This window comes from Montipora foliosa, unplaced genomic scaffold (genome assembly GCF_036669935.1).
Source record: "Montipora foliosa isolate CH-2021 unplaced genomic scaffold, ASM3666993v2 scaffold_133, whole genome shotgun sequence".
In the NCBI taxonomy this organism is placed as follows: domain Eukaryota; kingdom Metazoa; phylum Cnidaria; class Anthozoa; order Scleractinia; family Acroporidae; genus Montipora; species Montipora foliosa.
In genome coordinates, this window is record NW_027179433.1 from 17,021 (window position 1) to 41,812 (window position 24,792).

A 24,792-nucleotide genomic window follows, 5' to 3' on the forward strand; every position below is an offset into this window, starting at 1 on the left:
TTAAGAGGACAGTAGTCCTCGACCTTTCCGATGTTCCAACCTCTGTTCCCAGGGCGGAACTTGTTACAGCCATCAAGGGAAAGTTCACCCCCTTTGTGATTGACAGTATTCAGTTTGTTCCCGTAAAACTGGTTCAGATTACTTTCGCTGACCCAAAATGTAAAAATATTGTTGAAGGTTATGATTTTGTCACTTTAGCTGGTGCTAAGTGCAAAGTCATGTATGCTGGGCCTCGAGCTCAAAATGTTATGTTGTATCACTATCCCTTTGAGGAGAGTGATGATCGCCTCCGGCCCTACTTTTCCTCGTACGGGAAGGTGGAGACGATAAGGCACCAGCATTACCCGGGTGACCCTGCAATCTGCACTGGAGCCCGTATCATCAAAATGGTTCGTTCTGGCCGGATCCCTCGTAATCTGGACATTGCTGGATATAAATGTAAGGTGTGGTATGTGGGTCAGCCGGCCGAATGTGATATCTGTCGTGGGGAACACCTCACCAAAAACTGTGACTTGCGCGGGAAGTGCCGCAGGTGTCGGGAGCCTGGTCACATGGCCAGGGATTGCCCAACCCCCCCAATGCCTGGGGGAACCCACCATCTTCGCCTGCGACCCCCGCCCATCCGTCCGCTTCACTTGTTGTTGGTGCCACTCCCCCGGAGTCGCTGCCTCCCCTCCTGGATGTCAGTTCTGGTCCTGAGGACCTTCCCACTTCTCCTGCAAGCTCTGACCATGAGGACTCTGGGGACGAGGGGGTAACCCTTCGTCCTCCTGCCCCCACGCAACCTGGTATTTCAAGTTGGGGTTCCCACACCGACCTCAGGGACAATGAGTTATCCCCCCTGGTACTCCACCCATGGCCTCTCCTGCCACCAGTAAATGTTAAGGAGGGTGCGGCCCTCCCTAAAACGGTAATGGTGGGTCCTCGACGCGCGTGCAGGTGGCTGCCTCCCCCGCCGCTGCGTCTGATGGTTTGGCTGCGCCACAGAGTAATACAATGTTAACACTAGTAGTAACGTAGTTGGTGTAATGGACAATACTACTATAGTTAATGGAAAAGAAATGGAAATGGATAATAGTAATAATGTAGTTACTGGAAAAGAAATGACAAATAATGCTGTAGTTAATGGAAAAGAAATGGAAATGGATAATAGTAATAATGGAAAAGAAATGGATACGAATGATAATGAACTAGTTAATGAGACTGAATACAGTCAAAGTATATTTAGTGACGATGACCCTTTAACGGGCATCAATGTAACCCCTGTAAATACCCCACAGGTTCTATCTCTGTCTCCCGTAATGGTTAACGAGGTCGAGCTGACTGATTCACCAGTCACTAAGCGTGGACTTTCGGATGTTGAGGCTTCCTCTGATGATCAGGTCAAGTCTAAGAAGAAAGCGAAGAAACCTCTTCCTGGTTCTGCGGTCCCCGGCCGCTCGAAGTCTGGAAAGGGCAGGGAGTCTGGGAGGGCTGTTCATTCTGGCCTTCCCTCCTTGGCTCCCCCTGCCCCGGTTCGGAGCCGTCGCTCCTAGTTGTGCTGTCTCTCTCTTTCTTCTCAGTTATGGCTCTCTCTATCCTCTCCTTAAACACCAATGGTCTCAGGGACTCGTCCAAGCGCGCTGGTGTTCTGCACTGGTTACGTTCCTTTCCTCAGGTCCCTGACATTGTCTGCCTACAAGAGGGCCCACTGCTCTTCAGACAGTGAATGTCAGTCTGGTTTCGTTCATCTGGTTTTAATGCAGTTGCTTCTGTTGGCTCTGCACACTCTTGTGGTTGCATCATTTTATTCCGCCCCACGGTCACCCTTACGAGCTCTTGGTGTGACACCGCTGGGCGTGTTGTTTTTTGCCACTTTACCCATTCTGGGCACCCGTTTCGTATCTGCTGTCTCTACGCCCCCAATCGCAACCCAGCCCGTGACGACTTCCTGGACGACGTCTCGTCTTGGGTTGATCCCACCTATCCGACCTTCCTTGCCGGGGACTTTAACACTGTGTTCGACCGCGCCCTCGATCGTCGGGGCTCCAATGTCTCTGACACTTCCCGCGAAAGTACTGCTACCTTAAAACGTCTTTTTGACTCCTGCTGTTGTCTGGACATTTGGAGGCACCTGCATCCTTCCGATTCTGCCTTCTCTTGGACTCGCTCAGACGGCCTTATGGCCTCCCGTATTGATCTCATTGGTGCCCCGTACTCCTGTTACCATCAGTCTTGACTTGCGATATTATTCCTTGTCCGTTTTCGGATCACTGTGGTGTGGTGCTTTCTTGTAGTGTCCCAGACATTGCTGCTCCTGGGACAGTTTCTGGAAGCTCAACATTTCTGTCCTCAATGATGAGGACTATATCCAGCATATCACTAATTTTTGGTCCGTTTGGAGGCAGTCCATGCTGTCCTTCCCGTCACTAGCTAAGTGGTGGGATAAGGGCAAGAGCCAAATCAAAGGCCTCACAATTAAATATTGCGCTGAGCGCTCGAAAGAAAACATCGCAGTGTCGAGACCTCCTTGGCCGACTAGCTGGGCATCTTAAGAACCGTGTTGATGCCGGTTTCACCTCCTGTGTTGAGCCGTACCATTCTACCCTGTCTGCCCTTGCTGCCCTAGACCTCGAGGCAGCTCGGGGAGCCCAAGTCCGTGCTCGGGCCAATGGGTTGAGGAAGGTGAAACCTCCTCGGCCTTTTTCTTCCGTCTGGAAAAGAAGCGTGCCGCCGACCGACTTATTTCAGCACTTCGATGCGATGATGGCACAGTGGTCTCGAGTTCAAAGGACCTATGCCAGGCTTTTGCTTCCTTTTATTCTAACTTGTTTAGTGCCGAGCCTACTGACGGGGACGTGGCTCTTTCCCTGCTCGACGCCCTCACCTCCACCTTGTCCGCCGACCAGGCTCAACAGTGTGATGGTCCTCTCCAGTCGGAGGAGTGTTATACTGCTTTATGTGGGATGGCTCGAGGCAAGACCCCGGGCTTGGATGGCCTCCCTATGGAGTTTTATGTCAAATTCTGGCCGGTGCTCGGACAGGACCTCGTGCTCGTCCTGAACTCATGTTATGAGGCTGGCACTCTCAGCCTCTCTCAGCGTCGAGGCATCATTTCTCTCATCTTTAAGACGGGTGACCGGCTGAACCCTCGTAACTGGCGGCCAATTTCCCTCCTTAGTGTGGACTACAAGCTCGCTGCCCGCGTCATCGCTGGGCGTCTCCTGAAGGTTATTCATGCCGTGGTGGCTGAGGATCAAACCTGTGGTGTCCCCGGTCGTTATATTGGTGAGAACGTCGCTTATCTCCGAGACATGGTCCATTACGCCACGCAATCCGGGTCTCCTTGTGCCATCCTCTCGCTCGACCAAGAAAAAGCGTTTGATCGCGTTGATTGGTCCTTTCTGCATGCCACCCTCTGCAGAATGGGTTTCCAAACCTCCTTTCTGCGCTGGATCCGCCTTTTCTATAATGCTGTTCAGAGTGCTGTCATTGTTAACGGTCATGTCTCAAACTTTTTCAGTCTCACACGGGGGGTGCGTCAAGGCTGCCCCCTCGCACCTTTGCTGTATGTTATGGTCGCTGAGGTCTTGGCCGCCAATATTCGAGCAAATCCCGCCATTACTGGACCTTTGCTGCCTGGACTGCCCTCACCGCTCTCTCCAATTTCCCAGTACGCGGATGACACATCGCTCATCTTGTCCTCCGATGCCTCCATTAGGGCTGTTTTTGACACCTACACAAGGTATGAGCTTGGTTCTGGATCCAAGCTCAACCTGACAAAGTCTCGCGGCTTGTGGCTGGGGTCTTGGGCTGGCCGAACTGACCCCCCTGTCCCTCTCGACTGGACATCTTCTAAGCTTAAAATCCTCGGAGTCTTCATTGGCCCGCATGACATTGATGAACTAATTGGCGGCCTCGGATAGAGGCTGTGGAACGCGTCCTCTCCTCCTGGCGTCAGCGCTCCTTGTCTTTTCATGGCAAGGCTTTGGTCATCAATTGCCTGGCCCTCGCCAGGGTTTGGTATGTGGCATCCCTGGTCCACATGCCCCCCTGGGTACTTAAAGAACTTAACTCCCTTGTTTTCTCATTCTTCTGGAAAACCAAGCGGGAGCTCGTTGCACGTGCTGTGGTCGTTCAGCCCACATCGCTGGGAGGTTTCTCGGTGGTGGACATTAAGCTCAAGGTTTGGTCGCTTCTGGGTCAGTGGGTCAAACGGTCTACTTTGTCCTCGTCAAGCTGGTCCTCCTTTGTGTCGTACTGGTTTCAATCGTGTTTTGCTGCCTCCTCTCTTGATGTTTTCTCCCGTCCCGCTGCCTTCGACAGGTCCCTGTTACCGCCATTTTACTCCTCTTTGCTTTTGGCCTGGGAGTCGCTTGGTGGCTCTTTTTCCCCCTCCCGGGGAACTTTGGTTTTCGCATCCTCTGACCCTCACGTTGTCGCCTCCGTGGCTTTTTTTCTCTGCCAAAGTCGGTTACCAGTTTCTTTTATCCTGTTCCTCTGTCACACCGCACTGTGTAGTTAAGTTCTTTCCCTCCTTTGGGGACCTTTACTGGTATGATACGTGGCGCCAGTTCCACTTCTTTGATTTTGACCGCTTTGTTGTTGATTTCTCCTGGAAGGTAGCTCATGGTGTGATTTACACTGCTGAGCGTCTTCTCTCTTTTGGTTTATCTGTCTCCTCCGCTTGTTTTTGTGGTCCTGTCGTCGAGTCACTGTCGCATTTGCTCTTTGTGTGTCCCCTTGCTCAAAGTGTTGTTGGTTGGCTACAGTCCCTCCTTTTTCATTTCTCGCCTATGTGTCCTGTGCTTGAGCGTCGCCATTTACTTTTTGGTTTCAATTCCACTGAGCTTCACGCAGTGCCCAAAGTCTTCAGTTACCTGTTGTGTGCCTGTAAGTTTCACATCTGGCTGGCCCGCAATGACTACCGCTTTCGTTCTGTCAACCTGGGGCCCTCGCCGTCATTGAGGGAGCAAAGGCCCGTGTCAAGTTCCACCTCCCCTTGCTCTTCAAGCGTTTTTCAACCCGGAGACGTCGACGTTATTTTGCCCGCCAGTGGGGGGCGGATGGAGTCATCGCCTCTATGTTTCCAACAAGCTCGTTTTTCGCTTCGGGCCACCTGCTTAATTCACCCTCTGTACCACCTGATTTGCTTAGTTTTATTTCGCCTCTGTCGCCTAATACTGGTGACCAATGCCTCAGGCGTTGGATGAGTCTGTCGACTGGTGACCTTTGGTCTGCCATTCACGCTGCTCATCGAGCAGCTCATATATTAAACTGATTTTTGGAACTGGGCCGTGGAAAAGAGGCTTGCCTCGTCCCGGCCACGGGTTGCCTCGGTATAGCACTACCTCCGAGCGTGGCCCACTTCCCTCTGGGGAAGAAATAATCAAGTGAAAGCAGAACAAATGACCAAGCAACCAACCTTCACATTCTCTTCTCTTTTCTAGGTAGCATAGCAGCCGAGTGGACAGCACGACACGACAGGACGAGGAGCACGTGACCCCCATTACCACATGGTATGCGCAGACAAGTTGCGTTTTGCGGTTCCGGAGAGGTTGAAAAGGCATACTTACCTGACGCGGGAGGCACTGTGATCAGGGAGGCAGTCCTCTCAAGGTGAGGCTCTTTCATTGCACTTCGATTGGGTTGACCCTTGCGATTACCCCAAATGTGGGTAACTCGAGCGTATAATTTCTGGTAGTGGGGACCTGCGTTCGCGCTAGTCCCCGCACCAAACCCCGGTGGCAAAGTTGGCTAATGGGAAGGTTTGTTGGTAACGTTTCAGGCAGGGCAGGGAAGGAGATGCGGTGGCGGTGTAAGGACTAAGGAAGGTGAGTTGTATTTGTGAATTCCACTGCTGAAATTGTAGGTGAATGTTCCGTACTTGGTGCACTGCAAAACTGTGATTTTATTTCTTTCATTCTTGGCCGTAGAGAGAGCGAGAGGACGTGTTTATTTCAGCCGCATCGATTTCCATCGATAGACGAGTGAGACAAGAAAATGCCAGCGGGTCGAGCTCTTATCCTCGTGCATCGTTTCGAAAACGTAAGTGGATGTGTGTTTGTACTGCTCCATCGCGATAGATTTCTTTTGCGTTGTGTTATGTTGCGTTCTGGAGAGCCCGTTTTGCATTGAGTAACTGAGGACCCGCCAGATCAGTTGGCGTTACATTTCTGTGGCCAACACTTTGTGGTTTCTCTATGTTATCAGTTAATTGGATTGTTATCATAAAAAGTAAATCTTTCATGGTCAGGATAGTGTCTTATCGGCCCTTTGAATACGTACTGTCCGTGTTGAGCAGGGAACAGTAAGACTTTGAAGTGCGCTACGTCACGTAAGTCACGTTTTCGCAGGATCAATGTTGTAGTGTTGTAGCCTTCGTTGTATGCATATCATCCGGGCTAGGTTAACTTCCATCTAATGCATAACAGTGCATGCATTTTTTACTTGTCGTATCCTGTTCTTTGCTCACACGAAAAGATACGTTTCATGTCATAAACGTTGGATTGATAAGATCTCGCGCGCACGCGCTCCCTTGGGAATACAAGTTCCACTTTCTCGTGTGAACTATTTTGTTTTTGTTGTATGTCTCATCTTTGACATATCGTTGGCATGTTGTGTTCAAAAAACCTGGTTTGGAATGTTCTTTCATTAAAGGAAACTGAGATTTTTTGAGATAATCAAGTGTACAGAAGGAAAAAGGGAAGCCTACAACACGGGGTATTCCCAGGCGGTCTCCCATCCAAGTACTAACCCCGCCCGACAGGGCTTAACTTCGGTGATCGGACGAGAACCGGTGTTTTCCCTGTGGTATGGTCGTAGACAAGTAATTCGCCGTGAAAATTAACTTTGTTATAAGGGAAAATAAAAACGAGGTCAGAGCAAGCACAATGTGCATTTGTCCTCTTGCCGTCAACGCAAGTGCCATGCAATGCTGGTCCTGCTGCCCACTGTACAAGGGCGATCGTTGTGTGCGCCTCGCTTTCAGGTTGGCTTTGGGCATTCCTTCCTTGGCACGGATTGTAATCGGACCACCATATCTCGTGGCCATGAGACTGGGAGCACCTTGTCCGCTGTGAGCATTTACGGGCATCGCTTCTCGGCCTTTTGGCTAAGATCAAGTGTAGTATCTGTTCTTATCAGCTTAATATCTGATACGCTGCTCATCGAGCAGCTCATATATTAAACTGATTTTTGGAACTGGGCCGTGGAAAAGAGGCTTGCCTCGTCCCGGCCACGGGTTGCCTCGGTATAGCACTACCTCCGAGCGTGGCCCACTTCCCTCTGGGGAAGAAATAATCAAGTGAAAGCAGAACAAATGACCAAGCAACCAACCTTCACATTTCTCTTCTCTTTTCTAGGTAGCATAGCAGCGAGTGGACAGCACGACACGACAGGACGAGGAGCACGTGACCCCCATTACCACATGGTATGCGCAGACAAGTTGCGTTTTTGCGGTTCCGGAGAGGTTGAAAAGGCATACTTACCTGACGCGGGTTTTTATTATCTGCCAGGTTCGTGCCTTTCCTTGTGGTACGCGTAAGTTCCGTATTGGAATTGGAGTGTGGGGACAAGCGTTTTTGGGATTTGTGGTAAGATTTTTGATTCCTGAGTTTTACTGGTGACCCTCCTGGGGACTTATGCTTGGCGTCCTGCCATAACCCAGGGTAGCCAGTCTTTCTGTTCCCTTCCTGGGAGCTTTGCTTTCCGGGGGGACTGTTTTTTCTCTTTTTCCCTTTTCATCATGCCTCTTGCGGCCTTTAAGAGGACAGTAGTCCTCGACCTTTCCGATGTTCCAACCTCTGTTCCCAGGGCGGAACTTGTTACAGCCATCAAGGGAAAGTTCACCCCCTTTGTGATTGACAGTATTCAGTTTGTTCCCGTAAAACTGGTTCAGATTACTTTCGCTGACCCAAAATGTAAAAATATTGTTGAAGGTTATGATTTTGTCACTTTAGCTGGTGCTAAGTGCAAAGTCATGTATGCTGGGCCTCGAGCTCAAAATGTTATGTTGTATCACTATCCCTTTGAGGAGAGTGATGATCGCCTCCGGCCCTACTTTTCCTCGTACGGGAAGGTGGAGACGATAAGGCACCAGCATTACCCGGGTGACCCTGCAATCTGCACTGGAGCCCGTATCATCAAAATGGTTCGTTCTGGCCGGATCCCTCGTAATCTGGACATTGCTGGATATAAATGTAAGGTGTGGTATGTGGGTCAGCCGGCCGAATGTGATATCTGTCGTGGGGAACACCTCACCAAAAACTGTGACTTGCGCGGGAAGTGCCGCAGGTGTCGGGAGCCTGGTCACATGGCCAGGGATTGCCCAACCCCCCCAATGCCTGGGGGAACCCACCATCTTCGCCTGCGACCCCCGCCCATCCGTCCGCTTCACTTGTTGTTGGTGCCACTCCCCCGGAGTCGCTGCCTCCCCTCCTGGATGTCAGTTCTGGTCCTGAGGACCTTCCCACTTCTCCTGCAAGCTCTGACCATGAGGACTCTGGGGACGAGGGGGTAACCCTTCGTCCTCCTGCCCCCACGCAACCTGGTATTTCAAGTTGGGGTTCCCACACCGACCTCAGGGACAATGAGTTATCCCCCCTGGTACTCCACCCATGGCCTCTCCTGCCACCAGTAAATGTTAAGGAGGGTGCGGCCCTCCCTAAAACGGTAATGGTGGGTCCTCGACGCGCGTGCAGGTGGCTGCCTCCCCCGCCGCTGCGTCTGATGGTTTGGCTGCGCCACAGAGTAATACAATGTTAACACTAGTAGTAACGTAGTTGGTGTAATGGACAATACTACTATAGTTAATGGAAAAGAAATGGAAATGGATAATAGTAATAATGTAGTTACTGGAAAAGAAATGACAAATAATGCTGTAGTTAATGGAAAAGAAATGGAAATGGATAATAGTAATAATGGAAAAGAAATGGATACGAATGATAATGAACTAGTTAATGAGACTGAATACAGTCAAAGTATATTTAGTGACGATGACCCTTTAACGGGCATCAATGTAACCCCTGTAAATACCCCACAGGTTCTATCTCTGTCTCCCGTAATGGTTAACGAGGTCGAGCTGACTGATTCACCAGTCACTAAGCGTGGACTTTCGGATGTTGAGGCTTCCTCTGATGATCAGGTCAAGTCTAAGAAGAAAGCGAAGAAACCTCTTCCTGGTTCTGCGGTCCCCGGCCGCTCGAAGTCTGGAAAGGGCAGGGAGTCTGGGAGGGCTGTTCATTCTGGCCTTCCCTCCTTGGCTCCCCCTGCCCCGGTTCGGAGCCGTCGCTCCTAGTTGTGCTGTCTCTCTCTTTCTTCTCAGTTATGGCTCTCTCTATCCTCTCCTTAAACACCAATGGTCTCAGGGACTCGTCCAAGCGCGCTGGTGTTCTGCACTGGTTACGTTCCTTTCCTCAGGTCCCTGACATTGTCTGCCTACAAGAGGGCCCACTGCTCTTCAGACAGTGAATGTCAGTCTGGTTTCGTTCATCTGGTTTTAATGCAGTTGCTTCTGTTGGCTCTGCACACTCTTGTGGTTGCATCATTTTATTCCGCCCCACGGTCACCCTTACGAGCTCTTGGTGTGACACCGCTGGGCGTGTTGTTTTTTGCCACTTTACCCATTCTGGGCACCCGTTTCGTATCTGCTGTCTCTACGCCCCCAATCGCAACCCAGCCCGTGACGACTTCCTGGACGACGTCTCGTCTTGGGTTGATCCCACCTATCCGACCTTCCTTGCCGGGGACTTTAACACTGTGTTCGACCGCGCCCTCGATCGTCGGGGCTCCAATGTCTCTGACACTTCCCGCGAAAGTACTGCTACCTTAAAACGTCTTTTTGACTCCTGCTGTTGTCTGGACATTTGGAGGCACCTGCATCCTTCCGATTCTGCCTTCTCTTGGACTCGCTCAGACGGCCTTATGGCCTCCCGTATTGATCTCATTGGTGCCCCGTACTCCTGTTACCATCAGTCTTGACTTGCGATATTATTCCTTGTCCGTTTTCGGATCACTGTGGTGTGGTGCTTTCTTGTAGTGTCCCAGACATTGCTGCTCCTGGGACAGTTTCTGGAAGCTCAACATTTCTGTCCTCAATGATGAGGACTATATCCAGCATATCACTAATTTTTGGTCCGTTTGGAGGCAGTCCATGCTGTCCTTCCCGTCACTAGCTAAGTGGTGGGATAAGGGCAAGAGCCAAATCAAAGGCCTCACAATTAAATATTGCGCTGAGCGCTCGAAAGAAAACATCGCAGTGTCGAGACCTCCTTGGCCGACTAGCTGGGCATCTTAAGAACCGTGTTGATGCCGGTTTCACCTCCTGTGTTGAGCCGTACCATTCTACCCTGTCTGCCCTTGCTGCCCTAGACCTCGAGGCAGCTCGGGGAGCCCAAGTCCGTGCTCGGGCCAATGGGTTGAGGAAGGTGAAACCTCCTCGGCCTTTTTCTTCCGTCTGGAAAAGAAGCGTGCCGCCGACCGACTTATTTCAGCACTTCGATGCGATGATGGCACAGTGGTCTCGAGTTCAAAGGACCTATGCCAGGCTTTTGCTTCCTTTTATTCTAACTTGTTTAGTGCCGAGCCTACTGACGGGGACGTGGCTCTTTCCCTGCTCGACGCCCTCACCTCCACCTTGTCCGCCGACCAGGCTCAACAGTGTGATGGTCCTCTCCAGTCGGAGGAGTGTTATACTGCTTTATGTGGGATGGCTCGAGGCAAGACCCCGGGCTTGGATGGCCTCCCTATGGAGTTTTATGTCAAATTCTGGCCGGTGCTCGGACAGGACCTCGTGCTCGTCCTGAACTCATGTTATGAGGCTGGCACTCTCAGCCTCTCTCAGCGTCGAGGCATCATTTCTCTCATCTTTAAGACGGGTGACCGGCTGAACCCTCGTAACTGGCGGCCAATTTCCCTCCTTAGTGTGGACTACAAGCTCGCTGCCCGCGTCATCGCTGGGCGTCTCCTGAAGGTTATTCATGCCGTGGTGGCTGAGGATCAAACCTGTGGTGTCCCCGGTCGTTATATTGGTGAGAACGTCGCTTATCTCCGAGACATGGTCCATTACGCCACGCAATCCGGGTCTCCTTGTGCCATCCTCTCGCTCGACCAAGAAAAAGCGTTTGATCGCGTTGATTGGTCCTTTCTGCATGCCACCCTCTGCAGAATGGGTTTCCAAACCTCCTTTCTGCGCTGGATCCGCCTTTTCTATAATGCTGTTCAGAGTGCTGTCATTGTTAACGGTCATGTCTCAAACTTTTTCAGTCTCACACGGGGGGTGCGTCAAGGCTGCCCCCTCGCACCTTTGCTGTATGTTATGGTCGCTGAGGTCTTGGCCGCCAATATTCGAGCAAATCCCGCCATTACTGGACCTTTGCTGCCTGGACTGCCCTCACCGCTCTCTCCAATTTCCCAGTACGCGGATGACACATCGCTCATCTTGTCCTCCGATGCCTCCATTAGGGCTGTTTTTGACACCTACACAAGGTATGAGCTTGGTTCTGGATCCAAGCTCAACCTGACAAAGTCTCGCGGCTTGTGGCTGGGGTCTTGGGCTGGCCGAACTGACCCCCCTGTCCCTCTCGACTGGACATCTTCTAAGCTTAAAATCCTCGGAGTCTTCATTGGCCCGCATGACATTGATGAACTAATTGGCGGCCTCGGATAGAGGCTGTGGAACGCGTCCTCTCCTCCTGGCGTCAGCGCTCCTTGTCTTTTCATGGCAAGGCTTTGGTCATCAATTGCCTGGCCCTCGCCAGGGTTTGGTATGTGGCATCCCTGGTCCACATGCCCCCCTGGGTACTTAAAGAACTTAACTCCCTTGTTTTCTCATTCTTCTGGAAAACCAAGCGGGAGCTCGTTGCACGTGCTGTGGTCGTTCAGCCCACATCGCTGGGAGGTTTCTCGGTGGTGGACATTAAGCTCAAGGTTTGGTCGCTTCTGGGTCAGTGGGTCAAACGGTCTACTTTGTCCTCGTCAAGCTGGTCCTCCTTTGTGTCGTACTGGTTTCAATCGTGTTTTGCTGCCTCCTCTCTTGATGTTTTCTCCCGTCCCGCTGCCTTCGACAGGTCCCTGTTACCGCCATTTTACTCCTCTTTGCTTTTGGCCTGGGAGTCGCTTGGTGGCTCTTTTTCCCCCTCCCGGGGAACTTTGGTTTTCGCATCCTCTGACCCTCACGTTGTCGCCTCCGTGGCTTTTTTTCTCTGCCAAAGTCGGTTACCAGTTTCTTTTATCCTGTTCCTCTGTCACACCGCACTGTGTAGTTAAGTTCTTTCCCTCCTTTGGGGACCTTTACTGGTATGATACGTGGCGCCAGTTCCACTTCTTTGATTTTGACCGCTTTGTTGTTGATTTCTCCTGGAAGGTAGCTCATGGTGTGATTTACACTGCTGAGCGTCTTCTCTCTTTTGGTTTATCTGTCTCCTCCGCTTGTTTTTGTGGTCCTGTCGTCGAGTCACTGTCGCATTTGCTCTTTGTGTGTCCCCTTGCTCAAAGTGTTGTTGGTTGGCTACAGTCCCTCCTTTTTCATTTCTCGCCTATGTGTCCTGTGCTTGAGCGTCGCCATTTACTTTTTGGTTTCAATTCCACTGAGCTTCACGCAGTGCCCAAAGTCTTCAGTTACCTGTTGTGTGCCTGTAAGTTTCACATCTGGCTGGCCCGCAATGACTACCGCTTTCGTTCTGTCAACCTGGGGCCCTCGCCGTCATTGAGGGAGCAAAGGCCCGTGTCAAGTTCCACCTCCCCTTGCTCTTCAAGCGTTTTTCAACCCGGAGACGTCGACGTTATTTTGCCCGCCAGTGGGGGGCGGATGGAGTCATCGCCTCTATGTTTCCAACAAGCTCGTTTTTCGCTTCGGGCCACCTGCTTAATTCACCCTCTGTACCACCTGATTTGCTTAGTTTTATTTCGCCTCTGTCGCCTAATACTGGTGACCAATGCCTCAGGCGTTGGATGAGTCTGTCGACTGGTGACCTTTGGTCTGCCATTCACCACGCTGCTCATCGAGCAGCTCATATTAAACTGATTTTTGGAACTGGGCCGTGGAAAAGAGGCTTGCCTCGTCCCGGCCACGGGTTGCCTCGGTATAGCACTACCTCCGAGCGTGGCCCACTTCCCTCTGGGGAAGAAATAATCAAGTGAAAGCAGAACAAATGACCAAGCAACCAACCTTCACATTCTCTTCTCTTTTCTAGGTAGCATAGCAGCGAGTGGACAGCACGACACGACAGGACGAGGAGCACGTGACCCCCATTACCACATGGTATGCGCAGACAAGTTGCGTTTTGCGGTTCCGGAGAGGTTGAAAAGGCATACTTACCTGACGCGGGAGGCACTGTGATCAGGGAGGCAGTCCTCTCAAGGTGAGGCTCTTTCATTGCACTTCGATTGGGTTGACCCTTGCGATTACCCCAAATGTGGGTAACTCGAGCGTATAATTTCTGGTAGTGGGGACCTGCGTTCGCGCTAGTCCCCGCACCAAACCCCGGTGGCAAAGTTGGCTAATGGGAAGGTTTGTTGGTAACGTTTCAGGCAGGGCAGGGAAGGAGATGCGGTGGCGGTGTAAGGACTAAGGAAGGTGAGTTGTATTTGTGAATTCCACTGCTGAAATTGTAGGTGAATGTTCCGTACTTGGTGCACTGCAAAACTGTGATTTTATTTCTTTCATTCTTGGCCGTAGAGAGAGCGAGAGGACGTGTTTATTTCAGCCGCATCGATTTCCATCGATAGACGAGTGAGACAAGAAAATGCCAGCGGGTCGAGCTCTTATCCTCGTGCATCGTTTCGAAAACGTAAGTGGATGTGTGTTTGTACTGCTCCATCGCGATAGATTTCTTTTGCGTTGTGTTATGTTGCGTTCTGGAGAGCCCGTTTTGCATTGAGTAACTGAGGACCCGCCAGATCAGTTGGCGTTACATTTCTGTGGCCAACACTTTGTGGTTTCTCTATGTTATCAGTTAATTGGATTGTTATCATAAAAAGTAAATCTTTCATGGTCAGGATAGTGTCTTATCGGCCCTTTGAATACGTACTGTCCGTGTTGAGCAGGGAACAGTAAGACTTTGAAGTGCGCTACGTCACGTAAGTCACGTTTTCGCAGGATCAATGTTGTAGTGTTGTAGCCTTCGTTGTATGCATATCATCCGGGCTAGGTTAACTTCCATCTAATGCATAACAGTGCATGCATTTTTTACTTGTCGTATCCTGTTCTTTGCTCACACGAAAAGATACGTTTCATGTCATAAACGTTGGATTGATAAGATCTCGCGCGCACGCGCTCCCTTGGGAATACAAGTTCCACTTTCTCGTGTGAACTATTTTGTTTTTGTTGTATGTCTCATCTTTGACATATCGTTGGCATGTTGTGTTCAAAAAACCTGGTTTGGAATGTTCTTTCATTAAAGGAAACTGAGATTTTTTGAGATAATCAAGTGTACAGAAGGAAAAAGGGAAGCCTACAACACGGGGTATTCCCAGGCGGTCTCCCATCCAAGTACTAACCCCGCCCGACAGGGCTTAACTTCGGTGATCGGACGAGAACCGGTGTTTTCCCTGTGGTATGGTCGTAGACAAGTAATTCGCCGTGAAAATTAACTTTGTTATAAGGGAAAATAAAAACGAGGTCAGAGCAAGCACAATGTGCATTTGTCCTCTTGCCGTCAACGCAAGTGCCATGCAATGCTGGTCCTGCTGCCCACTGTACAAGGGCGATCGTTGTGTGCGCCTCGCTTTCAGGTTGGCTTTGGGCATTCCTTCCTTGGCACGGATTGTAATCGGACCACCATATCTCGTGGCCATGAGACTGGGAGCACCTTGTCCGCTGTGAGCATTTACGGGCATCGCTTCTCGGCCTTTTGGCTAAGATCAAGTGTAGTATCTGTTCTTATCAGCTTAATATCTGATACGCTGCTCATCGAGCAGCTCATATATTAAACTGATTTTTGGAACTGGGCCGTGGAAAAGAGGCTTGCCTCGTCCCGGCCACGGGTTGCCTCGGTATAGCACTACCTCCGAGCGTGGCCCACTTCCCTCTGGGGAAGAAATAATCAAGTGAAAGCAGAACAAATGACCAAGCAACCAACCTTCACATTTCTCTTCTCTTTTCTAGGTAGCATAGCAGCGAGTGGACAGCACGACACGACAGGACGAGGAGCACGTGACCCCCATTACCACATGGTATGCGCAGACAAGTTGCGTTTTTGCGGTTCCGGAGAGGTTGAAAAGGCATACTTACCTGACGCGGGTTTTTATTATCTGCCAGGTTCGTGCCTTTCCTTGTGGTACGCGTAAGTTCCGTATTGGAATTGGAGTGTGGGGACAAGCGTTTTTGGGATTTGTGGTAAGATTTTTGATTCCTGAGTTTTACTGGTGACCCTCCTGGGGACTTATGCTTGGCGTCCTGCCATAACCCAGGGTAGCCAGTCTTTCTGTTCCCTTCCTGGGAGCTTTGCTTTCCGGGGGGACTGTTTTTTCTCTTTTTCCCTTTTCATCATGCCTCTTGCGGCCTTTAAGAGGACAGTAGTCCTCGACCTTTCCGATGTTCCAACCTCTGTTCCCAGGGCGGAACTTGTTACAGCCATCAAGGGAAAGTTCACCCCCTTTGTGATTGACAGTATTCAGTTTGTTCCCGTAAAACTGGTTCAGATTACTTTCGCTGACCCAAAATGTAAAAATATTGTTGAAGGTTATGATTTTGTCACTTTAGCTGGTGCTAAGTGCAAAGTCATGTATGCTGGGCCTCGAGCTCAAAATGTTATGTTGTATCACTATCCCTTTGAGGAGAGTGATGATCGCCTCCGGCCCTACTTTTCCTCGTACGGGAAGGTGGAGACGATAAGGCACCAGCATTACCCGGGTGACCCTGCAATCTGCACTGGAGCCCGTATCATCAAAATGGTTCGTTCTGGCCGGATCCCTCGTAATCTGGACATTGCTGGATATAAATGTAAGGTGTGGTATGTGGGTCAGCCGGCCGAATGTGATATCTGTCGTGGGGAACACCTCACCAAAAACTGTGACTTGCGCGGGAAGTGCCGCAGGTGTCGGGAGCCTGGTCACATGGCCAGGGATTGCCCAACCCCCCCAATGCCTGGGGGAACCCACCATCTTCGCCTGCGACCCCCGCCCATCCGTCCGCTTCACTTGTTGTTGGTGCCACTCCCCCGGAGTCGCTGCCTCCCCTCCTGGATGTCAGTTCTGGTCCTGAGGACCTTCCCACTTCTCCTGCAAGCTCTGACCATGAGGACTCTGGGGACGAGGGGGTAACCCTTCGTCCTCCTGCCCCCACGCAACCTGGTATTTCAAGTTGGGGTTCCCACACCGACCTCAGGGACAATGAGTTATCCCCCCTGGTACTCCACCCATGGCCTCTCCTGCCACCAGTAAATGTTAAGGAGGGTGCGGCCCTCCCTAAAACGGTAATGGTGGGTCCTCGACGCGCGTGCAGGTGGCTGCCTCCCCCGCCGCTGCGTCTGATGGTTTGGCTGCGCCACAGAGTAATACAATGTTAACACTAGTAGTAACGTAGTTGGTGTAATGGACAATACTACTATAGTTAATGGAAAAGAAATGGAAATGGATAATAGTAATAATGTAGTTACTGGAAAAGAAATGACAAATAATGCTGTAGTTAATGGAAAAGAAATGGAAATGGATAATAGTAATAATGGAAAAGAAATGGATACGAATGATAATGAACTAGTTAATGAGACTGAATACAGTCAAAGTATATTTAGTGACGATGACCCTTTAACGGGCATCAATGTAACCCCTGTAAATACCCCACAGGTTCTATCTCTGTCTCCCGTAATGGTTAACGAGGTCGAGCTGACTGATTCACCAGTCACTAAGCGTGGACTTTCGGATGTTGAGGCTTCCTCTGATGATCAGGTCAAGTCTAAGAAGAAAGCGAAGAAACCTCTTCCTGGTTCTGCGGTCCCCGGCCGCTCGAAGTCTGGAAAGGGCAGGGAGTCTGGGAGGGCTGTTCATTCTGGCCTTCCCTCCTTGGCTCCCCCTGCCCCGGTTCGGAGCCGTCGCTCCTAGTTGTGCTGTCTCTCTCTTTCTTCTCAGTTATGGCTCTCTCTATCCTCTCCTTAAACACCAATGGTCTCAGGGACTCGTCCAAGCGCGCTGGTGTTCTGCACTGGTTACGTTCCTTTCCTCAGGTCCCTGACATTGTCTGCCTACAAGAGGGCCCACTGCTCTTCAGACAGTGAATGTCAGTCTGGTTTCGTTCATCTGGTTTTAATGCAGTTGCTTCTGTTGGCTCTGCACACTCTTGTGGTTGCATCATTTTATTCCGCCCCACGGTCACCCTTACGAGCTCTTGGTGTGACACCGCTGGGCGTGTTGTTTTTTGCCACTTTACCCATTCTGGGCACCCGTTTCGTATCTGCTGTCTCTACGCCCCCAATCGCAACCCAGCCCGTGACGACTTCCTGGACGACGTCTCGTCTTGGGTTGATCCCACCTATCCGACCTTCCTTGCCGGGGACTTTAACACTGTGTTCGACCGCGCCCTCGATCGTCGGGGCTCCAATGTCTCTGACACTTCCCGCGAAAGTACTGCTACCTTAAAACGTCTTTTTGACTCCTGCTGTTGTCTGGACATTTGGAGGCACCTGCATCCTTCCGATTCTGCCTTCTCTTGGACTCGCTCAGACGGCCTTATGGCCTCCCGTATTGATCTCATTGGTGCCCCGTACTCCTGTTACCATCAGTCTTGACTTGCGATATTATTCCTTGTCCGTTTTCGGATCACTGTGGTGTGGTGCTTTCTTGTAGTGTCCCAGACATTGCTGCTCCTGGGACAGTTTCTGGAAGCTCAACATTTCTGTCCTCAATGATGAGGACTATATCCAGCATATCACTAATTTTTGGTCCGTTTGGAGGCAGTCCATGCTGTCCTTCCCGTCACTAGCTAAGTGGTGGGATAAGGGCAAGAGCCAAATCAAAGGCCTCACAATTAAATATTGCGCTGAGCGCTCGAAAGAAAACATCGCAGTGTCGAGACCTCCTTGGCCGACTAGCTGGGCATCTTAAGAACCGTGTTGATGCCGGTTTCACCTCCTGTGTTGAGCCGTACCATTCTACCCTGTCTGCCCTTGCTGCCCTAGACCTCGAGGCAGCTCGGGGAGCCCAAGTCCGTGCTCGGGCCAATGGGTTGAGGAAGGTGAAACCTCCTCGGCCTTTTTCTTCCGTCTGGAAAAGAAGCGTGCCGCCGACCGACTTATTTCAGCACTTCGATGCGATGATGGCACAGTGGTCTCGAGTTCAAAGGACCTATGCCAGGCTTTTGCTTCCTTTTATTCTAACTTGTTTAGTGCCGAGCCTACTGACGGGGACGTGGCTCTTTCCCTGCTCGACGCCCTCACCTCCACCTTGTCCGCCGACCAGGCTCAACAGTGTGATGGTCCTCTCCAGTCGGAGGAGTGTTATACTGCTTTATGTGGGATGGCTCGAGGCAAGACCCCGGGCTTGGATGGCCTCCCTATGGAGTTTTATGTCAAATTCTGGCCGGTGCTCGGACAGGACCTCGTGCTCGTCCTGAACTCATGTTATGAGGCTGGCACTCTCAGCCTCTCTCAGCGTCGAGGCATCATTTCTCTCATCTTTAAGACGGGTGACCGGCTGAACCCTCGTAACTGGCGGCCAATTTCCCTCCTTAGTGTGGACTACAAGCTCGCTGCCCGCGTCATCGCTGGGCGTCTCCTGAAGGTTATTCATGCCGTGGTGGCTGAGGATCAAACCTGTGGTGTCCCCGGTCGTTATATTGGTGAGAACGTCGCTTATCTCCGAGACATGGTCCATTACGCCACGCAATCCGGGTCTCCTTGTGCCATCCTCTCGCTCGACCAAGAAAAAGCGTTTGATCGCGTTGATTGGTCCTTTCTGCATGCCACCCTCTGCAGAATGGGTTTCCAAACCTCCTTTCTGCGCTGGATCCGCCTTTTCTATAATGCTGTTCAGAGTGCTGTCATTGTTAACGGTCATGTCTCAAACTTTTTCAGTCTCACACGGGGGGTGCGTCAAGGCTGCCCCCTCGCACCTTTGCTGTATGTTATGGTCGCTGAGGTCTTGGCCGCCAATATTCGAGCAAATCCCGCCATTACTGGACCTTTGCTGCCTGGACTGCCCTCACCGCTCTCTCCAATTTCCCAGTACGCGGATGACACATCGCTCATCTTGTCCTCCGATGCCTCCATTAGGGCTGTTTTTGACACCTACACAAGGTATGAGCTTGGTTCTGGATCCAAGCTCAACCTGACAAAGTCTCGCGGCTTGTGGCTGGGGTCTTGGGCTGGCCGAACTGACCCCCCTGTCCCTCTCGACTGGACATCTTCTAAGCTTAAAATCCTCGGAGTCTTCATTGGCCCGCATGACATTGATGAACTAATTGGCGGCCTCGGATAGAGGCTGTGGAACGCGTCCTCTCCTCCTGGCGTCAGCGCTCCTTGTCTTTTCATGGCAAGGCTTTGGTCATCAATTGCCTGGCCCTCGCCAGGGTTTGGTATGTGGCATCCCTGGTCCACATGCCCCCCTGGGTACTTAAAGAACTTAACTCCCTTGTTTTCTCATTCTTCTGGAAAACCAAGCGGGAGCTCGTTGCACGTGCTGTGGTCGTTCAGCCCACATCGCTGGGAGGTTTCTCGGTGGTGGACATTAAGCTCAAGGTTTGGTCGCTTCTGGGTCAGTGGGTCAAACGGTCTACTTTGTCCTCGTCAAGCTGGTCCTCCTTTGTGTCGTACTGGTTTCAATCGTGTTTTGCTGCCTCCTCTCTTGATGTTTTCTCCCGTCCCGCTGCCTTCGACAGGTCCCTGTTACCGCCATTTTACTCCTCTTTGCTTTTGGCCTGGGAGTCGCTTGGTGGCTCTTTTTCCCCCTCCCGGGGAACTTTGGTTTTCGCATCCTCTGACCCTCACGTTGTCGCCTCCGTGGCTTTTTTTCTCTGCCAAAGTCGGTTACCAGTTTCTTTTATCCTGTTCCTCTGTCACACCGCACTGTGTAGTTAAGTTCTTTCCCTCCTTTGGGGACCTTTACTGGTATGATACGTGGCGCCAGTTCCACTTCTTTGATTTTGACCGCTTTGTTGTTGATTTCTCCTGGAAGGTAGCTCATGGTGTGATTTACACTGCTGAGCGTCTTCTCTCTTTTGGTTTATCTGTCTCCTCCGCTTGTTTTTGTGGTCCTGTCGTCGAGTCACTGTCGCATTTGCTCTTTGTGTGTCCCCTTGCTCAAAGTGTTGTTGGTTGGCTACAGTCCCTCCTTTTTCATTTCTCGCCTATGTGTCCTGTGCTTGAGCGTCGCCATTTACTTTTTGGTTTCAATTCCACTGAGCTTCACGCAGTGCCCAAAGTCTTCAGTTACCTGTTGTGTGCCTGTAAGTTTCACATCTGGCTGGCCCGCAATGACTACCGCTTTCGTTCTGTCAACCTGGGGCCCTCGCCGTCATTGAGGGAGCAAAGGCCCGTGTCAAGTTCCACCTCCCCTTGCTCTTCAAGCGTTTTTCAACCCGGAGACGTCGACGTTATTTTGCCCGCCAGTGGGGGGCGGATGGAGTCATCGCCTCTATGTTTCCAACAAGCTCGTTTTTCGCTTCGGGCCACCTGCTTAATTCACCCTCTGTACCACCTGATTTGCTTAGTTTTATTTCGCCTCTGTCGCCTAATACTGGTGACCAATGCCTCAGGCGTTGGATGAGTCTGTCGACTGGTGACCTTTGGTCTGCCATTCACCGCTGCTCATCGAGCAGCTCATATATTAAACTGATTTTTGGAACTGGGCCGTGGAAAAGAGGCTTGCCTCGTCCCGGCCACGGGTTGCCTCGGTATAGCACTACCTCCGAGCGTGGCCCACTTCCCTCTGGGGAAGAAATAATCAAGTGAAAGCAGAACAAATGACCAAGCAACCAACCTTCACATTCTCTTCTCTTTTCTAGGTAGCATAGCAGCGAGTGGACAGCACGACACGACAGGACGAGGAGCACGTGACCCCCATTACCACATGGTATGCGCAGACAAGTTGCGTTTTGCGGTTCCGGAGAGGTTGAAAAGGCATACTTACCTGACGCGGGAGGCACTGTGATCAGGGAGGCAGTCCTCTCAAGGTGAGGCTCTTTCATTGCACTTCGATTGGGTTGACCCTTGCGATTACCCCAAATGTGGGTAACTCGAGCGTATAATTTCTGGTAGTGGGGACCTGCGTTCGCGCTAGTCCCCGCACCAAACCCCGGTGGCAAAGTTGGCTAATGGGAAGGTTTGTTGGTAACGTTTCAGGCAGGGCAGGGAAGGAGATGCGGTGGCGGTGTAAGGACTAAGGAAGGTGAGTTGTATTTGTGAATTCCACTGCTGAAATTGTAGGTGAATGTTCCGTACTTGGTGCACTGCAAAACTGTGATTTTATTTCTTTCATTCTTGGCCGTAGAGAGAGCGAGAGGACGTGTTTATTTCAGCCGCATCGATTTCCATCGATAGACGAGTGAGACAAGAAAATGCCAGCGGGTCGAGCTCTTATCCTCGTGCATCGTTTCGAAAACGTAAGTGGATGTGTGTTTGTACTGCTCCATCGCGATAGATTTCTTTTGCGTTGTGTTATGTTGCGTTCTGGAGAGCCCGTTTTGCATTGAGTAACTGAGGACCCGCCAGATCAGTTGGCGTTACATTTCTGTGGCCAACACTTTGTGGTTTCTCTATGTTATCAGTTAATTGGATTGTTATCATAAAAAGTAAATCTTTCATGGTCAGGATAGTGTCTTATCGGCCCTTTGAATACGTACTGTCCGTGTTGAGCAGGGAACAGTAAGACTTTGAAGTGCGCTACGTCACGTAAGTCACGTTTTCGCAGGATCAATGTTGTAGTGTTGTAGCCTTCGTTGTATGCATATCATCCGGGCTAGGTTAACTTCCATCTAATGCATAACAGTGCATGCATTTTTTACTTGTCGTATCCTGTTCTTTGCTCACACGAAAAGATACGTTTCATGTCATAAACGTTGGATTGATAAGATCTCGCGCGCACGCGCTCCCTTGGGAATACAAGTTCCACTTTCTCGTGTGAACTATTTTGTTTTTGTTGTATGTCTCATCTTTGACATATCGTTGGCATGTTGTGTTCAAAAAACCTGGTTTGGAATGTTCTTTCATTAAAGGAAACTGAGATTTTTTGAGATAATCAAGTGTACAGAAGGAAAAAGGGAAGCCTACAACACGGGGTATTCCCAGGCGGTCTCCCATCCAAGTACTAACCCCGCCCGACAGGGCTTAACTTCGGTGATCGGACGAGAACCGGTGTTTTCCCTGTGGTATGGTCGTAGACAAGTAATTCGCCGTGAAAATTAACTTTGTTATAAGGGAAAATAAAAACGAGGTCAGAGCAAGCACAATGTGCATTTGTCCTCTTGCCGTCAACGCAAGTGCCATGCAATGCTGGTCCTGCTGCCCACTGTACAAGGGCGATCGTTGTGTGCGCCTCGCTTTCAGGTTGGCTTTGGGCATTCCTTCCTTGGCACGGATTGTAATCGGACCACCATATCTCGTGGCCATGAGACTGGGAGCACCTTGTCCGCTGTGAGCATTTACGGGCATCGCTTCTCGGCCTTTTGGCTAAGATCAAGTGTAGTATCTGTTCTTATCAGCTTAATATCTGATCGCTGCTCATCGAGCAGCTCATATATTAAACTGATTTTTGGAACTGGGCCGTGGAAAAGAGGCTTGCCTCGTCCCGGCCACGGGTTGCCTCGGTATAGCACTACCTCCGAGCGTGGCCCACTTCCCTCTGGGGAAGAAATAATCAAGTGAAAGCAGAACAAATGACCAAGCAACCAACCTTCACATTCTCTTCTCTTTTCTAGGTAGCATAGCAGCGAGTGGACAGCACGACACGACAGGACGAGGAGCACGTGACCCCCATTACCACATGGTATGCGCAGACAAGTTGCGTTTTGCGGTTCCGGAGAGGTTGAAAAGGCATACTTACCTGACGCGGGAGGCACTGTGATCAGGGAGGCAGTCCTCTCAAGGTGAGGCTCTTTCATTGCACTTCGATTGGGTTGACCCTTGCGATTACCCCAAATGTGGGTAACTCGAGCGTATAATTTCTGGTAGTGGGGACCTGCGTTCGCGCTAGTCCCCGCACCAAACCCCGGTGGCAAAGTTGGCTAATGGGAAGGTTTGTTGGTAACGTTTCAGGCAGGGCAGGGAAGGAGATGCGGTGGCGGTGTAAGGACTAAGGAAGGTGAGTTGTATTTGTGAATTCCACTGCTGAAATTGTAGGTGAATGTTCCGTACTTGGTGCACTGCAAAACTGTGATTTTATTTCTTTCATTCTTGGCCGTAGAGAGAGCGAGAGGACGTGTTTATTTCAGCCGCATCGATTTCCATCGATAGACGAGTGAGACAAGAAAATGCCAGCGGGTCGAGCTCTTATCCTCGTGCATCGTTTCGAAAACGTAAGTGGATGTGTGTTTGTACTGCTCCATCGCGATAGATTTCTTTTGCGTTGTGTTATGTTGCGTTCTGGAGAGCCCGTTTTGCATTGAGTAACTGAGGACCCGCCAGATCAGTTGGCGTTACATTTCTGTGGCCAACACTTTGTGGTTTCTCTATGTTATCAGTTAATTGGATTGTTATCATAAAAAGTAAATCTTTCATGGTCAGGATAGTGTCTTATCGGCCCTTTGAATACGTACTGTCCGTGTTGAGCAGGGAACAGTAAGACTTTGAAGTGCGCTACGTCACGTAAGTCACGTTTTCGCAGGATCAATGTTGTAGTGTTGTAGCCTTCGTTGTATGCATATCATCCGGGCTAGGTTAACTTCCATCTAATGCATAACAGTGCATGCATTTTTACTTGTCGTATCCTGTTCTTTGCTCACACGAAAAGATACGTTTCATGTCATAAACGTTGGATTGATAAGATCTCGCGCGCACGCGCTCCCTTGGGAATACAAGTTCCACTTTCTCGTGTGCACCTGTTTGTTTTTGTTGTTTGTCACATCTTTGACATATCGTTCGCATGTTGTGTTCAAAAAACCTGGTTTGGAATGTTCTTTCATTAAAGGAAACTGAGATTTTTTGAGATAATCAAGTGTACAGAAGGAAAAAGGGAAGCCTACAACACGGGGTATTCCCAGGCGGTCTCCCATCCAAGTACTAACCCCGCCGACAGGGCTTAACTTCGGTGATCGGACGAGAAACCGGTGTTTTCCCTGTGGTATGGTCGTAGACAAGTAATTCGCCGTGAAAATTAACTTTGTTATAAGGGAAAATAAAAACTAGGTCAGAGCAAGCACAATGTGCATTTGTCCTCTTGCCGTCAACGCAAGTGCCATGCAATTCTGGTCCTGCTGCCCACTGTACAAGGGCGATCGATGTGTGCGCCGCGCTTTCAGGTTGGCTTTGGGCATTCCTTCCTTGGCACGGATTGTAATCGGACCACCATATCTCGTGGCCATGAGACTGGGAGCACCTTGTCCGCTGTGAGCATTTACGGGCATCGCTTCTCGGCTTTTGGCTAAGATCAAGTGTAGTATTATGTTCTTGCCGGAAGGCTACGGTCGAGTGCTCATTGTACTCTGGTATTCTTTTGGAGGGCCGTATGAGGCGGGCACGGAACAGTTTCGGCTGTGTGTCGTTCTCACGGGGACGATCACTCGGCGCTTTTGTTGTGTTTTGTGCTCCTTTTGTTTAACCGGACTGGACTCCTTAAATGGTTTTATGTTCAAATGTGTATGGGGCCCTGTTACTTGCAAAACGTAGGACCTATGGACTGGATACGGATTATGATTTTTGTTCTCTAGGTTTGAAGATTTTGAAGAAA

General features: G+C 50.6%; 13 non-coding genes and 1 pseudogene across 13 annotated transcripts; 10 read left to right on the top strand and 4 right to left on the bottom strand.

The window, feature by feature from the left end:
* Window positions 1–5,161: 5,161 nt before the first annotated feature.
* Window positions 5,162–5,352, top strand: LOC137986057 (U2 spliceosomal RNA). Its single transcript, XR_011119512.1, has one exon. It is a non-coding gene; the product is annotated as a U2 spliceosomal RNA (small nuclear RNA).
* A 195-nt stretch (window positions 5,353–5,547) lies between these two features.
* LOC137986044 (U1 spliceosomal RNA) lies at window positions 5,548–5,711 on the top strand. The gene has a single exon (XR_011119499.1). It is a non-coding gene; the product is annotated as a U1 spliceosomal RNA (small nuclear RNA).
* Window positions 5,712–6,687: 976 nt separating this feature from the next.
* LOC137986061 (5S ribosomal RNA) lies at window positions 6,688–6,806 on the bottom strand. Its single transcript, XR_011119515.1, has one exon. It is a non-coding gene; the product is annotated as a 5S ribosomal RNA (ribosomal RNA).
* Window positions 6,807–7,073: 267 nt separating this feature from the next.
* Window positions 7,074–7,265, top strand: LOC137986052 (U2 spliceosomal RNA). The gene has a single exon (XR_011119507.1). It is a non-coding gene; the product is annotated as a U2 spliceosomal RNA (small nuclear RNA).
* Window positions 7,266–12,938: 5,673 nt separating this feature from the next.
* Window positions 12,939–13,095, top strand: LOC137986058 (U2 spliceosomal RNA; annotated as a pseudogene).
* A 194-nt stretch (window positions 13,096–13,289) lies between these two features.
* On the top strand, window positions 13,290–13,453 carry LOC137986045 (U1 spliceosomal RNA). Its single transcript, XR_011119500.1, has one exon. It is a non-coding gene; the product is annotated as a U1 spliceosomal RNA (small nuclear RNA).
* A 976-nt stretch (window positions 13,454–14,429) lies between these two features.
* LOC137986062 (5S ribosomal RNA) lies at window positions 14,430–14,548 on the bottom strand. The gene has a single exon (XR_011119516.1). It is a non-coding gene; the product is annotated as a 5S ribosomal RNA (ribosomal RNA).
* Window positions 14,549–14,815: 267 nt separating this feature from the next.
* Window positions 14,816–15,007, top strand: LOC137986053 (U2 spliceosomal RNA). Its single transcript, XR_011119508.1, has one exon. It is a non-coding gene; the product is annotated as a U2 spliceosomal RNA (small nuclear RNA).
* Window positions 15,008–20,646: 5,639 nt separating this feature from the next.
* Window positions 20,647–20,837, top strand: LOC137986056 (U2 spliceosomal RNA). The gene has a single exon (XR_011119511.1). It is a non-coding gene; the product is annotated as a U2 spliceosomal RNA (small nuclear RNA).
* A 194-nt stretch (window positions 20,838–21,031) lies between these two features.
* Window positions 21,032–21,195, top strand: LOC137986046 (U1 spliceosomal RNA). The gene has a single exon (XR_011119501.1). It is a non-coding gene; the product is annotated as a U1 spliceosomal RNA (small nuclear RNA).
* A 976-nt stretch (window positions 21,196–22,171) lies between these two features.
* On the bottom strand, window positions 22,172–22,290 carry LOC137986040 (5S ribosomal RNA). The gene has a single exon (XR_011119495.1). It is a non-coding gene; the product is annotated as a 5S ribosomal RNA (ribosomal RNA).
* Window positions 22,291–22,557: 267 nt separating this feature from the next.
* Window positions 22,558–22,748, top strand: LOC137986054 (U2 spliceosomal RNA). Its single transcript, XR_011119509.1, has one exon. It is a non-coding gene; the product is annotated as a U2 spliceosomal RNA (small nuclear RNA).
* Window positions 22,749–22,942: 194 nt separating this feature from the next.
* Window positions 22,943–23,106, top strand: LOC137986047 (U1 spliceosomal RNA). The gene has a single exon (XR_011119502.1). It is a non-coding gene; the product is annotated as a U1 spliceosomal RNA (small nuclear RNA).
* Window positions 23,107–24,081: 975 nt separating this feature from the next.
* Window positions 24,082–24,200, bottom strand: LOC137986041 (5S ribosomal RNA). The gene has a single exon (XR_011119496.1). It is a non-coding gene; the product is annotated as a 5S ribosomal RNA (ribosomal RNA).
* Between the last annotated feature and the right edge of the window lie 592 nt (window positions 24,201–24,792).